Below are 15,863 nucleotides of genomic sequence, written 5' to 3' on the forward strand. Positions count from 1 at the left end.
TGCACCTTAGTAGTTGAGAGTCTCTGGTCTCGTGGCCCCAAGATGTGTCACAAAGCTTTACTGAGCCTATGGTCCGATAAATCCATGTATATGTGCTCCTGCCATATTGAGATGATTTTAACTAAAAAAGGGCAAATTTTTCCTTAGCCAGAGGAGAAGTTTCCTCAGAATAAGAAGATTTCCTGTTGTTTATTAAAAGAAGCAAAAATTCGGACTTAGATGTAGCACAAAGTAATTGCAAATAAACATAAAAGCAGAAAATTATCCAAGTTCAGATTTTTCAGAAGGCATGGAGAAAGTTATCAAAGAAGACCCCCCAAACAGCAGGCTCAAATAGTTTTACAGGGCCTTCTAACATATATTCAAGAAGCAGAAATTATAATTCTATCTCAACTGTTCCAAGGCATGGAAAAATAAGGAAGATCTCCAAATAATTTTTCTTAGATAAGCAAAGCATTGATACTTCCTCCAAAAAACATGTACCCCCCCCAAACACACATAAGATAATGAAGACCAATCTCATTCATGAGAATCAACTCAAAAATTCTAAGTAAAATATTAGCAAAAATAATCCAATAGCACAATAAAAGAAAATCATGTCATGATCAATTGGGGCTTATTACAGGAATTTTAGGATGTTTCCATCTTAGGAAATCTATTAAGGTATACCTATACATCATAGGTATAAGGAGAATATTCATTTGATCATTCTTATTGATACTGAAAAAGGCATACAACCAAATTCAAGAACCATTCTTGTTTTTTTTTAAAATAAAAGTCTCAATAAAATAGGAATGGATGGATACTTCCATTATGTGAAAAACTAAAACCAGCATCATGCTTAATGGAAAAACACTAGAAACATCCCCACTAAAATCAGGAAAAAGACAGGGATGCTCAACAGTACCACTATTATTTAATATTTTTATGTAGGCAATAGCCAATGCTGTTAGACAAGAGAAAGAAATTAGAAGTAAAAAATTTATAAAAGAGGAGGTAAAATTATCACTTTTAATTAATTAGGAAGTTTTGAATTCTTACTATGTTCCATGCACTGTTCTAGTTGAACAAAACTATCAAAAGTTCCTGCCTTCATTGGGCTGTCTGGGTAGCCATGCTTAAAAAGACAGAACGTAAGTGAGCAAAATATACAGTGTGTTAGAGCATGATAAATGAAATGCAGAAGGACCAAACGGAAAAAAATATGAGAAGTGATTTTTAAATAGGGGAGGTAAGAAAAGGCTTCTATAGAAAGATAGTTTGATCAAAGACTTAAAGAAGGTGCACAAAACCCTGATACAGGGATGCTCCTGGAATATTTGGGGAAGAGAAAGGGCAACTTGGCTGGATCAGCTTCAGCAGGAGGGAGAGTCATATGAGATGAGGTCGGAGAGGTGAGCTTTTACTTGGAGTGAGATAGGAAGACATTGGAGATTTCTGAGCAAAGTAGTGGCAAGATCTGACTTGTGTTTTAAATGGATCACTGTCTGGTGTTATGAGAATACACAATGGTGAGGAGGGGTGGGCAGGGGTGGAAGCAGGGATACCTTTCAGGAGGCTACTGTAATAATGCAGAGGAGAGATGACGGTATCCTGGACCAGGAATGGAGTGAGAGGGCCACAGTGTACAGTTGTACAGGTTGTCCACTGTACAAAGTTTACTTGTTATCATGGTATATCTAGGAAATTCCAATATGCAAGGATGCTACATACAGTCTCCCTACCCTAAAATTATGAAATAGTGACAATTTGCTACACATCTTGCTTACTTTTTTTTAACAGCAAACTTATTTTTATTGTACATCATTCAGTGATAGTGGATAAACTACGGCTGGTCGGTAGTCACCACGTGAAGCTACAAATGACTGAGATTAAAGCTTACAATTGTTAACTGACAAAATCTGATACAAATAAATTAAACATCCCCGAATTTTACAACTTATTTCAAAGAAGAATTTGATTTGCTCTTATCAAAAACTATAATAAAGACAGTGATAATATATTAACGGAGATAAGAAAAAACCTTTTATTTATTGCACAGTTGAATATAACTGCTTTTTCCTTCTAATGGACAGAGTGGGAGCAAAGCAAAAACATGCAAAATCTTAAATTTGGAGAAATAAATCTCTATACTGTTCTCTTCCCAGTTATAGATAAGTAGGAGCAGGAGAAATGGTTTGATAGTCAAGGAAGAGGTCCAAATGTTTAGAATGTTTGTTAAATGAATGCTCAAAACAGGGACAGAACTACTTTTGTGAGGCAGGGCTAAATTATTCTGCCTAAGAAAGTGTTGATATGTTTTGAAATTTTGGGGAGGCAAAGAAGAGAGGAGCAGCGGGAAGAGCCAATTGGAGAAAAATGCCCTAAAGAAAAACTTTAAAAGAAGTATGCCTATTTTTTTCAAATCCAAATTATTTTCCTTGTTATGATGTAAACCTCCCTCCACCACCCTAAATCTTCTGTGTAGTCCACACTGCAAGTCAAATGCCTCCTCTAAGTGATGCTGGTGCTGGTATGTATACAAATCAAACAAAAATGTCTGGGTTCTGTAGTTGGGATAATGAATGAGGAGGTCAATCAATGGAAATGCTATGATGAAAGCAGGAATTTGGAGCCAATGGTGACTAGGAAAGTATTAGACATCTGGCCCTTGCAATCTCCTGAGATATTTGGGGATGTGGATCCCTTTGTACATGTACTGGGTTTTGAGCTTCTATGATTTAGATCTCAAAGAACAAGGTACTTTGGTTAACATTTGAGTTAATGCTTCAGCCTGGAATGATTGGATGTTGGGAATGAGGCAAACCAAGGATAAGTAAATCTCACATACTTCCGATATTTGGGCAGGTCAGCTGGCAACCTGAAGGGCTTTTAAATCTTCTAATCCTGTGGTTCTGTCATGACTGCATGTTAGAATCACCTTGGAGGCTTTGAAAAACTGCTTATGCTTGAATCCCATGTAAAAGAGATTATAGAACAATTTTATGTGCAATCAAGTCTTAGAACAACAGTGGTAGCAGGTAACTGTAGAACTATTCAACCTAGAAGATCTTAGCCTGTGATCCCCTGGTTTTCGCCAACCCATCAATCATATAATCAGGGGAAAAAACATATATAGTTCCCCAACTACGCAGAAACCACTTTACTAAAGATGGTAGTGGAGGAATACCGACGTATGGGAGGAATGACATCTCTCCCTTAAGGAATTTAAAACGACTGAAGGAGCTGGGTGTGCAAATGGTAAATAACTATCAAAATTTCTCTATGACTTCAAGCACTAAAAAAATATATATATTATGGGGCAGGTGATCAGGAATTGTTTTAAGGAGGAAAGTGCATCTGTGTTACTCAATAATTATTATCATCTGGTTTAGGAGGAAGTCAGTGAAGTTATGGTAGATGGATCTCATTGATCCCAGTCACTTCCAAATATTAGGAAATATCAGTGTTATCCAAATAATTCTATATTCTTTTGTAAGCAGGTGTGCATGATGAAAGAACTGCAAATTGTAAAGACAGATTTTCTGAAGAAGTCTATGTTGTTAATTAGATACATCTTATGGCAAATTTAGTCTGTCAACTTGTATACATCATTGTTATTATTTTTTAGCAATGAAATAGCAATAGTAATCAGTTATATAAATGATAATTATTATTGCTTTCATGCAGTTAAACAAAAATTTGGATTTTTCTTCTTACTTCATTGTCCGGTATGCATAATCCACCATGAAGTGATGCAGAAGCATGGCTCTGCGGCTGACTGCCTGGATCCTGGATCCTCCGCCTTCTGCATGACCTTGAGCAAGGACTAAACCCCATCTGCCTCTGTTTCATCATATATAAAAAGGGGGTAATGATACTATTTTACTTTTAAAATTGTCATGGGAATTGAATTAGATTATACATGAAAAGCACCTAAAACAGTACCTATCATATAGTGTGTCCTCAGTAAGTGTTAGTGTTATTATTATAAACAATTTTCTTTGAAATCATCTATTATTGGGTGATCATCATTTTCATTCATAAACCCAACAGAAATTGATATTTTCATATGTATATATATATGTGTGTGTGTGTGTGCTGAAAGTTAGAGGTTGCTTTGTTTAAGTTTTATTTCTCATGGCTGGGGGTCTTCAGGAGCCACAGCTCTCACCTGAATTAGCTTTCCTGTGCCTCAGTCTCTCACCTGCAAACTGGGGATAAGCATACTTTATATCCCAAAGGACTGTCATGAGAATTAAATAATTTATGAAAAGCCCTAGCAACAATCTAGAGCAAATTAAGCACCATGTAATTGTTAGCTATTATTCTTATGATTGTCATTCTTTTTAGACTGCACTCCATTCATGATCTTTCGCTTCACTTTTCCCACTGTTCCCCAGCCCGCCCAAGGGTCTTGTAGTAGATCCCCTCTCCCCATGCTAATTTCCCCAGCTGCTTGTGAGCTTAAGGCAGCAGAAAATGACTACCAGCTTGTTAATAGCATTTTGACTAAAACTCATTTTTATTGAATGTCCTGGGAATTTACATTTTAAGTCTTTTATCACTAATATTCTCCTGTTGAGGAGGATAGTCTCTAAGTGTAGGTACCTGAAGAGCCAAAACTCCTCCTCACCATCTTGACTGATTCCACAATTGTTCCAGTGGTTGGCGCTCTTTATATTCCTTTTTCTTAGGTAAATACAGGCTGTGGCAGTGGTGCTTCATGCTCTGCATGATCATGCACCAAAGTATTTTAGGAAAATTATGACAATGACAGCAATTTTAAGAAAATAAACCATTGAAACAGGTTTCCAACATTGGAGAAAGAACAAATTATAATTCATCTCCTTAGCATTTAAGAGTAAGAATATTCTGATAATGCCAAACAGGTAAAGGGTAGCATTCCATCCTCAAAATAATCAATATAGGCAGCATTTCTGCAGTAAATTTAAATCTAATCTGCATTACTAAATAAAAAATGGTACTGCTCTATTTTGTTTTACTTGCATATGAGAATAAGCCCCTTTTATCTAATGGAAGAGAACAAAAAGAACGGATGCAGTATTTTAAAAACAGTACCGTAAGGATTTTTAAAAACCAGGGAATTGAAATAGTTTTATAAAGACGGCATTATTTTGTTTTCCGAATTTTTTAAAAGCTTCTTTCATTAAAGTTCACCCCCAAACTGCAATCCTTATGAAAGAAGTGACTCCACTCATTTTTATTAGTTTAGCTTTAATGTCAGTACAGGTTTATAAGTGCAGTATTAGAAAAACAATGGCTTAATAATAAATGTCATATGATGCTTTTATATCTCATATTATGTTTGATTCCTTTTCTCTGTTGCTTTAGTTCCTAATCACTCTCCCCCAAACAGAGAACATCTGCCAATTTCATAATACTGGAACTTAATAATACTTAATTAAAATACAAAGCTCTAGTTGCTATCTACCATTTAATTGAATGTGATTTAAATAAAACAATAATGGAATGTATCAGATAGCTCATATATATTTCTGTTTGTAAAAGGATAATAATGTGACTATTTCTTTAGAGTAACCATAAGTTTTGCACTTTTATCTATATTATAAAAAGAAAATTTTACAAAATATTGGTTTTTCTCTCCTAACACAGAAAACTACAGCTTTATGTAGTTTTTTAAAATAGTAACTCTTATTTTGGACATTGAAAGCAATGCCATTACATTTTTACGAATCTTAAAAAATTTATCCTAGATGTAAGTTTGCAATGGTTTTAAAACATTAATCTACAATGTCTAACAAGGTCTAACATACAAATTACTTTTGGTAGCAAGCTCTCATGAAAAGGATAAGTATAGGATAATCCATTAAATGAATATCTTTGGGTAGAGCAGTAACTATCAAATAGCTGCTAGTTACCTTACAAATGTGATAAAGTATTGTAATAATCATGACAGACAGAAGAACAGGTGCCACAACTGTTGTTACCTTCCTTTCTTCTTTATATCCAGTAATATTTTCTGTGAAACAAAGGGAAGAGTAAAGAAATGTGGATCACAGAGGGAAAAGTTTGAAACAAGGCACTGTTTTTAGAAGTAGGTATCTGTTTTGTAAAGACGTTAAATCTAATCTTTAGAATATGGCCTTTTCATTTGTCACATTTGCTTCAAACCACTTTTAAAATAATACATTATAAACTCAGTTGAAGTCCCTTTTGTACCTCTTCCCTGTCTCATTTCCCTCCATTGTTCTCCACTAAAATGAAGTTACTATTTAGTTTAGTGGTCCACAGGTTTATTCTTTTATTACATATTTATAAAGCAAATATCCAGAAGCAATATATTGTGTTTTTAAAATGTGTATATGTAGTATTCCAGTTCATTCTAACCCCTATATAGAATTCCACCATGTATACTAAGTACACAGTTGGCAAATTGTTTATTACTTGTCAGTGAATGAGATAAAAGGAGCTTGCCCCAGAGTGTACATTAATGCACTGCTTCCTTCATCCAGAAAGTCAAGTTACAAAACAAAACAAACCAGTATACGTAATGAGATAGTTTAGTTGGACTACATGTATGAATAGTGCTAGTTAATTTACCTTCTGTAGAAAGTCTCTCATCTTGTGAAGAATAGTGAAACTACACAGAGCTGCGCTAGGCACTTCGAGTAGCACTGATTTAGGGTGGTTGCAATTTTTCTTACATACTACTTAGAATTCAAAGAATATACTACTATTTGTTTCTTGGTGGATAGGTGCAAGAGTTTCTCTGGGCTTTTTCCTAAAAGAAGAACTGTTGGGCAATGGGATATGTGCATAATTGGCTTTATACATTTCAGTAAATTGCTCTCCAAAGTGGTAATACCAACATATACTCCAACCAGCAAGGTGCAAGTTTCAATTTTCCTTAAAACCTCATGAATAATTGAAAATGTCAGACATTTTTTCCCCAATTGAATGAGAGTAGAATGGTTTCTCAATGCTGTTTTAACTCACATTTTCATGATTACTCATATTGGCCTTTTGAGTTTACTCTTGAATTATGTGCCTGTTTTCTTATTGATTTAGAGGATTAATGAATTTTATATTTTAGATATATATCTTTTGTTGGGACTGAAAATAACTTCTCTGAAACTCTCACTTAATTTAACTCTTCTTAGTATTTGGGGAAGGGCAAGATATACAGAGGTTTTGCTTTATTTTGATGCAATCAAATACATCAATCTTTAGCTTCATGATTTACAAGTTTGTTCTGTCTTATTCCAGACATCTTTCTCTACTCCATGGTTATAAACAAATCTCCATATCATCACTTATGTTTTAAAAATTTTCATACTTAGGACTTTCATCCAGTTTCTTCTGTTTGGAGTGAGTTCAGGATCTAATCTTATTTTACTTTTCCAAGTGGATAAAAGTATGTATCCTGATGTGCATATTAATAGTCACTCTTTTTATTTATTTATTTTTTATTTATTTTTTATTTTTATTTTGAAATAAATTCAAAGTTATAAGAACAGTTGCAAAAACAATACTAACCCCATACACAGAACTCCACCATACCCTGATAGCCCAACTTTAACATGCTGTCACATCACTATTTCTTTCCCTCCCTCTCTCCCTATCTATCATCCATCATCTATTGCTCTGTCTTCTGAACACATGAGAGCTAGCTGCACATATCCTTGAACATACACTATAATTCACGTATACACTTCCCATGAACAAGAACATTCTTTTATACAATTCCATTAAGTGCAGCTAAGAAGTACAAGAGATTCAACAATGATACGAAGCTTACATTCTATATTTCCTTTTCCTTATGTCTCAACTGTGTCCCTTTGAGCCACCTGTCCTCTATCCTCCAATCCCATCCAAGTTCATCCTTGGCATTCAATTGTCATCTATTTAGACTGTTTTTTTTTTTTTCAATTGTGGAGACATATATAGAGCCTAAATCTTCCCATTCCACCCCTTCCCTAGCCTTCCATTAGTGGGATTAATCACATTTAGAATGTTGTAATGCTCTTTCCCATCATCCATTACTAGAAATTTCCCTTCACCTCAAACAGCAACCCTACACTCATTTCTTAACTCCCCATTGCCCCTTCCCCCATTTCTCTTAATCCATACTCTACTTTTTATCTCTATGGTCATATTCTCTAATAATTTCTTTGTGTTTACTATGGGGCTTAAAATTAACCTCTTAAATCCATAACAATCTTGTTTTTCTTTGATACCACCTTCACTTCAATAGGACATATTAACTATGTTCCTATACTCTTCTATTCCCCCACCTTTGTATAGTTGTCTAAAATTAAGTATTTTATGTTGAGTTCAAAACCACTGATTTGTCATTAGAGTTTGTGTATTATATATCATGTAGGAAGTAAATAGTGGAGTTACAATTCAAAAATTATTGACTTCTATTTGTATTCTATTGTGGTTGAAGAATGTGCTTTGAGCATATTCAATTTTTTTTTTTTTTAATTTATTGAGGCTTGTTTTATGTCCCAGCTTATGGTCCCTTCTGGAGAAAGATCTGTATATCACTAGAGAAAAATGAATGTCCTGGTGATTTGGGATGTAAGGTTCTATATATGTCTGTTAAAATTCTCTATATCTCTTTCTCCTTTCTTTGTTTCTTTGTTGGTAGGGCTCCCTTTAGTATCTGAAGTAGCGCAGGTCTTTTATTGGCAAACTCTCTCAGCATTTGTTTGTCTGTGAAAAATTTAAGCTCTCCCTCAAATTTGAAGGAGAGTTTTGCTGGATAAAGTATTCTTGGTTGGAAATTTTTCTCTCTCAGAATTTTAAATATGTCATGCCACTGCCTTCTCACCTCCATGGTTGCCACTGGGTAGTCACAACTTAGTCTTATGTTGTTTCCTTTGTATGTTGTTAATTGCTTTTCTTTTGCTGCTTTCAGAACTTGCTCCTTCTCTTCAGTATTTGAGAGTCTGATCAGAATATGTCTCGGAGTGGGTTTATTTGGATTTATTCTATTTGGAGTTCGCTGGGCATTTATGCTTTGTGTATTTATATTGTGTAGAATGTTGGGGAAGTTTTCCCCAACAATTTCTTTGAATACTCTTTCTAGACCTTTACCCTTCTCTTCCCCTTCTGGGACACTAATGAGTCTTAAGTTTGGACATTTTATTTTATCTATCATATCTCTGAGATCCATTTCAATTTTTTCGATTTTTTTCACCATTCTTTCTTTTGTTCTTTCATTTTCTGTTCTGTGGACTTCTAGGACACTGAGACGTTGTTCAACTTCCTCTAATCTTGTATTGTGAATATCCAGAGTCTTTTTAATTTGGCCCACAGTTTCTTTTATTTCCATAAGATCTTCTATTTTTTTATTTACTCTTGCAATGTCTTCTTTATGCTCTTCTAGGGTCTTCTTTAAGTTGCTTATATCCTGAGCCATGGTCTTCTTGATGTCCTTTAAATCCTTTGCCATGTTTTAATTCCTCAATTGTAGTTCTTTGATTAATTGTGCCAGGTACTGTGTCTCTTCTGATGTTTTGATTTGGGTATTTGGAGTTGGATTCTCCATATCGTCTGGTTTTATCCTATGCATTAAGATTTTCTGTTGTTTTTGGCCTCTTGGCATTTGCTTTGCTTGATAAGGTTCTTTCAAGTTGTAAAAAAAAGATACCAATCTAATTTTTCAGAAACACAGTTTGGTGGCGTACACTTTCTCTAACTAACCAGCAGATGGCATCTGTGAGTCACCTATACCCCTCAAGTCAGTTCTCCACCTTGTCCCCATGGTGTGTGGGGAAATGATTTTTGTGGGGTTCAGTTGGAGAACTCAATTTGGGTGTGTTGCTGGAGCTGTCAGCCCTGAATGTGGGGCATGTGAACGAGTGGCCAGGGAGGAAGGGCAGCTTTAATATTCAAATCCCCCAGGCTCCCAGAGATTCAAGGCTGCCACAAGAGTCTAAGCCTTCATTTCAGTTCAGCCCCAGACGCTCTCTCTCGCTGTCCCACAAACCACCGGACTTGGCATAGCATCCCTGGGTTCTCCAAGCAGGTCTCCCCTCCCAGCCGCAATCCTCCAGGACCTCTGCCAAGGCAATACCATGCTACATCACCAGTGCGCGCCATCCCTCAAGGGAAGCCCCGGGCCGCCGGGCTGTGCAGGGGCGCTCTCAGCCTGATGCAAAGATGGTTGAATGGGGAGTCTCACCCCCCCCTCGCACAGTTCCTCCTTCCCAGCTCCGAGACAACTGGCAGGGCTCTGGGCTGTGGGCACGGCCCTGGGCAGGAGTTTATCCAGCCCTCCGGGGAGCCAGCTGCTAGCCACAGGGTTTCTTTCTGCTTCCGGCTCTCTCCTCCAATCCCCCAGCCCTGAGGGTATCTGCAGCGGGCTATCCTCCAGACCAGACACCGAGAGGCTGGCCCAGCCCCCTCTTGCTCTGTTTTACTGCGTGGTTCCCACTATCACAACTGCAGCCACTCCTGGGTTTTTCCCTTTTTTTTGTTTTAAAAGAACCAGTCGGTCTCCAAACGCCAACCCCTGGCTTCCCCACAATACCGCACAGCTGCAGGTCTTCCAGCCAGCTTACTCACTCGTTTCAGAATGCAGACTCCCTGTTTCACCAAGTATCCGGCCCCTGTGGTACTAGCAGACCTCATCCAGCTGGCGCATCGCTGTAACCAGTATTCTGGGTCACTTTCTGGTTTTTATCTAGTGTTTTTCATGGAGGTGTTTTTTGCCCTGTCTCACCTAGCCGCCATCTTAGTTTCTCCTAATAGTCACTCTTAACTCACAATTTCATTATGCTGACTCATATATCAAATTCCAATGTTATTGCATTCTGTTCTGTTATTTTTACCATATTCTGGTGTTACAAGTATCAAAATTTTCTATGTACTGCCTCGGCATCCATCTTGCTTTGGCTAAGGTACTTGGCTCAACACTGACCTTTGACCTAGTTAATAAGCAGCTTTCCAGTCCTGGAGCATAAACTCCCCCAAGCCCAAATCCAATTCTGTGGTCACCCCCACCATCCACACACTTCAACCAAAACCCACAGCTGGTCTCAAATGATAAGCTTACCATCCCCATTGCCTTAGGACCCCCAGTTCTATCCTTTTTTATGTGTTGTAAAATAACCAGTCCTTGACTTCTACAGGAAATCTACTTACCTTCACTCCTGGACCACAATAAAGTCACATGCCCCAGGTCCCTCTTGCTCTGTGTTCCCCACCTGCTGACTGAGCCACCAGAGCCTACTGTGCTTCCTCTTGACATCTGTTCCAGCTTGCTAAAGCTGCTGGAATGCAAAATACCACAAATGGATTGGTTTTTATAAAGGGAATTTATTAGATTACAAATTTACAGCTCTAAGACCATAAAAGTGTCCAAACTAAGGCATCAACAAGGATGCCTTCACTGAAGGAAGGCCAATGGCATCTGGGGTTCCTCTGTCACATGGGAAGGCATGTGGCTGGAGTCTGCTGGGCCTCTCCTGGGGTTAGCTTCTGGTTTCTGTTGCTTTCTCCAAAACGTCTCTGGGCTTCTGTCTTAGCTTCTCCCTCTCAGTTCCTGTGTGTTCTTGCTTGTTTCTCCCAGGGTGTTTCTCTTTAAGCATCTGGGGGTGCTCTCTTGGCTTCTCTGGGCCTAACTCTGCTAACTCTGGATTTCATCTCTTAGCTTCTCTCCAAACACCTTTCTGTCTGCCTCTCCAAGCATCTGGGTCTGTTTTGGCTCCTGAGCTCTCTTAAGGACTCCCGTAAATGAATTAAGACCCACCTTGAATGGGTGAGGTCACATCTCCATAGAAATCATCTAATCATCAGGCCCCACCCACAATAGGTCTGCACCCACAAGATTGGATTAAAGAACATGACTTTTATGGGGTACATAATAGATTTAAACCAGCACAACCCCTCAAGGCACCCCCCTATCTCTCTCTAAGATCTTTGAGTAACAAACTATATATTTCATGCATTATGGCTTCAGTTTCCCATTGTGTTGCACCTGATCTCCACCTGGAGGGACCCAAATTTAAAATCCAACTTAATCAAATTGGAACATCTGACCATTGCGCATTTTGATGATCTTGCATCTAGAACATGCATTCTGAAGATTATCTTGTTTATTCTTTGTCTTTGCATTTCCATATGTATTTTAGTGTCAATTTATATAGTTTGACAAATTTTGTTTGGATGTTTCTTGCATGTAATTTACAGATTAATTGTAGTAAAATTGAAATCTTTACAATTTTGAATTTTATCCATGATTATCCTATATCTCTATATATATTAAAATCTTCTTTCATGACCTCAATAAATATCAATTTTTTTCTATATAAATATTTTGCATATCTTTCATGAAAATTATTACTCAGTGTTTTTTGGTTTTCAGTTGTGAAATTCTTGTTTTATTACTACACTTTAAATTTGTATTTTGCTTCTACATAAGACTGTTTCATGTTGATCTCATACCCAATTATCTCACAGAATTATCTTATTTGCTTTAAGAATGTTTAAATATATTTTTGGATATCATAGCTAGACAATTATATTATCTACACATGAAATAATTGTGTCTTTCATTTCCAGTCTATTTTCTTCTTATTTTATTGTCATATTGCATTGGCTAGGATCATCACTACAATGTTATCTTCTTCTTAATTTTAACAGGAACAATTCTGTTTTTCCACCATCAAGTACGATATTTGCTGCAGGGTTTTGGCATTTGTAGGAGCCATGAGAGTGCACTTCATAGACTTATTGCTACAGGAAGTGGAAGATAACTGAACAAGAGCACCAGATTTTGCACTCTGAAATACATCACTAGATTTTTTCTTTGGCCATGCTTCTCATGGTTGCTGCTAGCAAATGACAGGATCTCCAGGTTACATAACTCACTATTTATGGGATGTGGTTATGACCCTATGTCATTACGAATGTTGCTGGGATACTTTTCCAGAGGTTTACCTCATTTTTTTACTTACTTTTCTTGGTAGTAGGGAAGGAACCTTTTGAATCTTCTTTCTACTATGTTGTTCTTCCCTGGAAGTTATTTAAATGAAAACAATGAAACTATATTAATTCTAGACAGAGAATAAACTTTTAAGTAAATGGTTTTGCTAATTGGAGGCCCTCATTTATTCATCTAAGCTAGCATCTTCAATTACAAAATTTGTGAATGATATTGATTTCTTGCAGTTGTAGAATTCATACATACTTACCAAGTGTTAGAAAATATACTGCAATGGAAATGTATGTTCAAAATATTACATTAAAAAGTGTCTAGGAAAGGATAGAGAATGTCCAAAAGAGCTTCCATTATCCCCTAGTACGAGTTAGCCAAATTCAGGACAGAGTGAATTATCAGTCTCAAGTAGATGTCTAAGTGCAGATTTATTAGGCTTGAATGTCAAAGTCTGGGAGTCTTGGTTCAGAACACCTGACCTGGCTCTGACCCTCACTGTGAACTGAAGGCAGGGGTAAATTTCCAGACTGGGATACACATAAGCCTCCCAAAAGAGAAAAAAACATGGAACTTCTGGCCAATTTGGTCAAAGGATGACAAGAAATAGATCCACGCCAAATCCATAACAACCATGTTTAAAACATAATAATTTAATATTTACTTAAAAAATCTTAAAAATCTGAGAAAGAAATTTCTTGGGTGCCAGAAAGAAGAGTATTTCAAAACCAGACTGATAAATAGGAGTTGAACTGAATGGTCTGTGAAGATACTGAATCTAGAGCAGAGAGTTTTAATGCTTATGCTAGAGTCAGTAATTCATGACAGTTTTCTCCTGAAAAAATCAAATTCCATATTTAATATGATTGAAATTTTGGATCCCTCTTATTATATTATAGTAGGCTTTATTATACATATAAAGTCTGGAAATGAAAAATATCATTGTAATTAAAAATTCAATAAGTAGGTTATAAAAGATAAGTTCATTGGAAGATGAGTTTGGTGTACTAGGGAAATAAAACATAATACTGATTAGAGATTAAGAAGAAAACAAGAGTTAAAAAAAATCTCTGAGAATAAATGATGAGACAGTCCAATACATTTTGAATGAGAGTTTTAGAAGGAATTAACAGACTAGGCAAGACACAATAGCTGACAAATAATGTCTGAGAGTTTCTCAGAACTGAATGAAAACAAAGTTATCTGAATGAAAAAAACACACTGATCTTTTAGTAGGAAAATTATAAGAGTGTGTAATAACATACTCCATACAAAATAGCATCTATTTGCTTTTGTTCCTAAATAAATAAGTACTAAATATCTCCTATGTGCCAGGCACTGTGACATTAGGCTCAAGACCTCAAGCAGTAGAGGAGAAATCAACTTCTAGTAGGAGACAAACAAGCACATATAGCAAAACAAACAAACAAACAAAAAAACACACAAATGATTGGTATAATGGAGATTAAATTGAAGAGGAAGAAGACTTATCTCTACCTCAGAAAGTGAGGACTCCTTAAAATGTGATGGTGCTTGAGATGAGTTTTGATTTAAAAAAAAAAAAGTCTATTGGAGATTGCTGCTTCACCAGTGAGGGAGATAATTTTAGACAATATGCACATATGCAGCATCATGCTCTACGAATTGCAAATAGTCTGATAAATTAAGGAATTGTATGAGCCTCAGAGAAGGTGTGGTGATGGGAGCTAGAACAAAGCAGAGGATCCTGCCTGGGTTTCCACTGAAAGGATATTTTAATTTCCTAGGCTGCTGAAAGCAGAAGCCATGAAATGGGTTGATTTAACAATGAGAATTTATTAGCTTATATTTTTGATGCTGAGAAAAATATCCAAATCAAAGCATCAAGGTAATATTTTCTTCCCAAAGACCAGCTGCCAGTGATCCTTGACTCCTCTGCCATATGACAAGGCACATGGCGGTGTCTGCTTATCTCTCCCTTCTCTTCCAGGTTTTGCTAATTTCAGCCTCTTGCTTCTGTGGCTTTCAATACCGCCCCTCCCACCTCTCTCTCCATTCATCCTATGTATAAAGGTCTCCAGTAAGAGGATTAAGACCCACCCTGAGCCATGCCTTAACTGAAGTATCCTCATCAAAAGGTACTAGTTACAATAGGTTTACACTCACAGGAATGGATTAGCTTTAAGAACATGATTTTTAGGGGTACACTCAGTTCCAAACAACCACAAAGGAAATGGTACTCTGTCTAAAAGAATAGTCCAGCTGAATGTGTGGTCTGTAAACTGATCCTAGTCTACAAAATTGGTCTCTGGTCTTCAATAAGATAAGTAGAAAAAGTGCAAGTAAGCATTTAGAAATTGTATAGCACTTTGGCATTGCCAGGACATCCAAGTGTGTGACTTCATATTTCATAGAAGTATCAGTATAAGAGAGATCAGGAATTAAAAACAAACAACAATAACTAGTCCTTCCCCACAGATGGTTTGGGAATACCACCATAAGATTTTAAGTGAGTGAGGAGCTGTTATGATGGGGCAACAATCAATATTTTATCTACAAGAAAAATGGAACTCAGAGTAGTAAGTGCAATTAGAAAACTGAAAGTAAGAGAAAAACTAAAATAGAAAACCCAAAAAGCTTCTTTAGTGAGTGAGAAAGAAAAATATCCATATTTTTCTACAAATGAATGAAAATCAAATTTCCAGATGCTATTGGGCAGGACAAGATGATGGCATAGAGAGGTGTGGAATTTAGTCCTCTGGAACAACTAGCTTATAGCCAGGAACAACCAGTAAATAGTCTGGGACAACTGCTGGGGGACATCTGTGACCAAACATCATACATCAGTCTGGAATGGGTGCAACGGCTGAGACTGCAGCATAAGAACTGTAAGTAAATCTCCCCAAAATGAGGAGCTAGTACACTTTCCCCACTGGCATGACAGGCTGAGCTAAAACATTCAGGGAAAATGAAG

Source organism: Choloepus didactylus, chromosome 5 (assembly GCF_015220235.1).
Source record: "Choloepus didactylus isolate mChoDid1 chromosome 5, mChoDid1.pri, whole genome shotgun sequence".
In the NCBI taxonomy this organism is placed as follows: domain Eukaryota; kingdom Metazoa; phylum Chordata; class Mammalia; order Pilosa; family Megalonychidae; genus Choloepus; species Choloepus didactylus.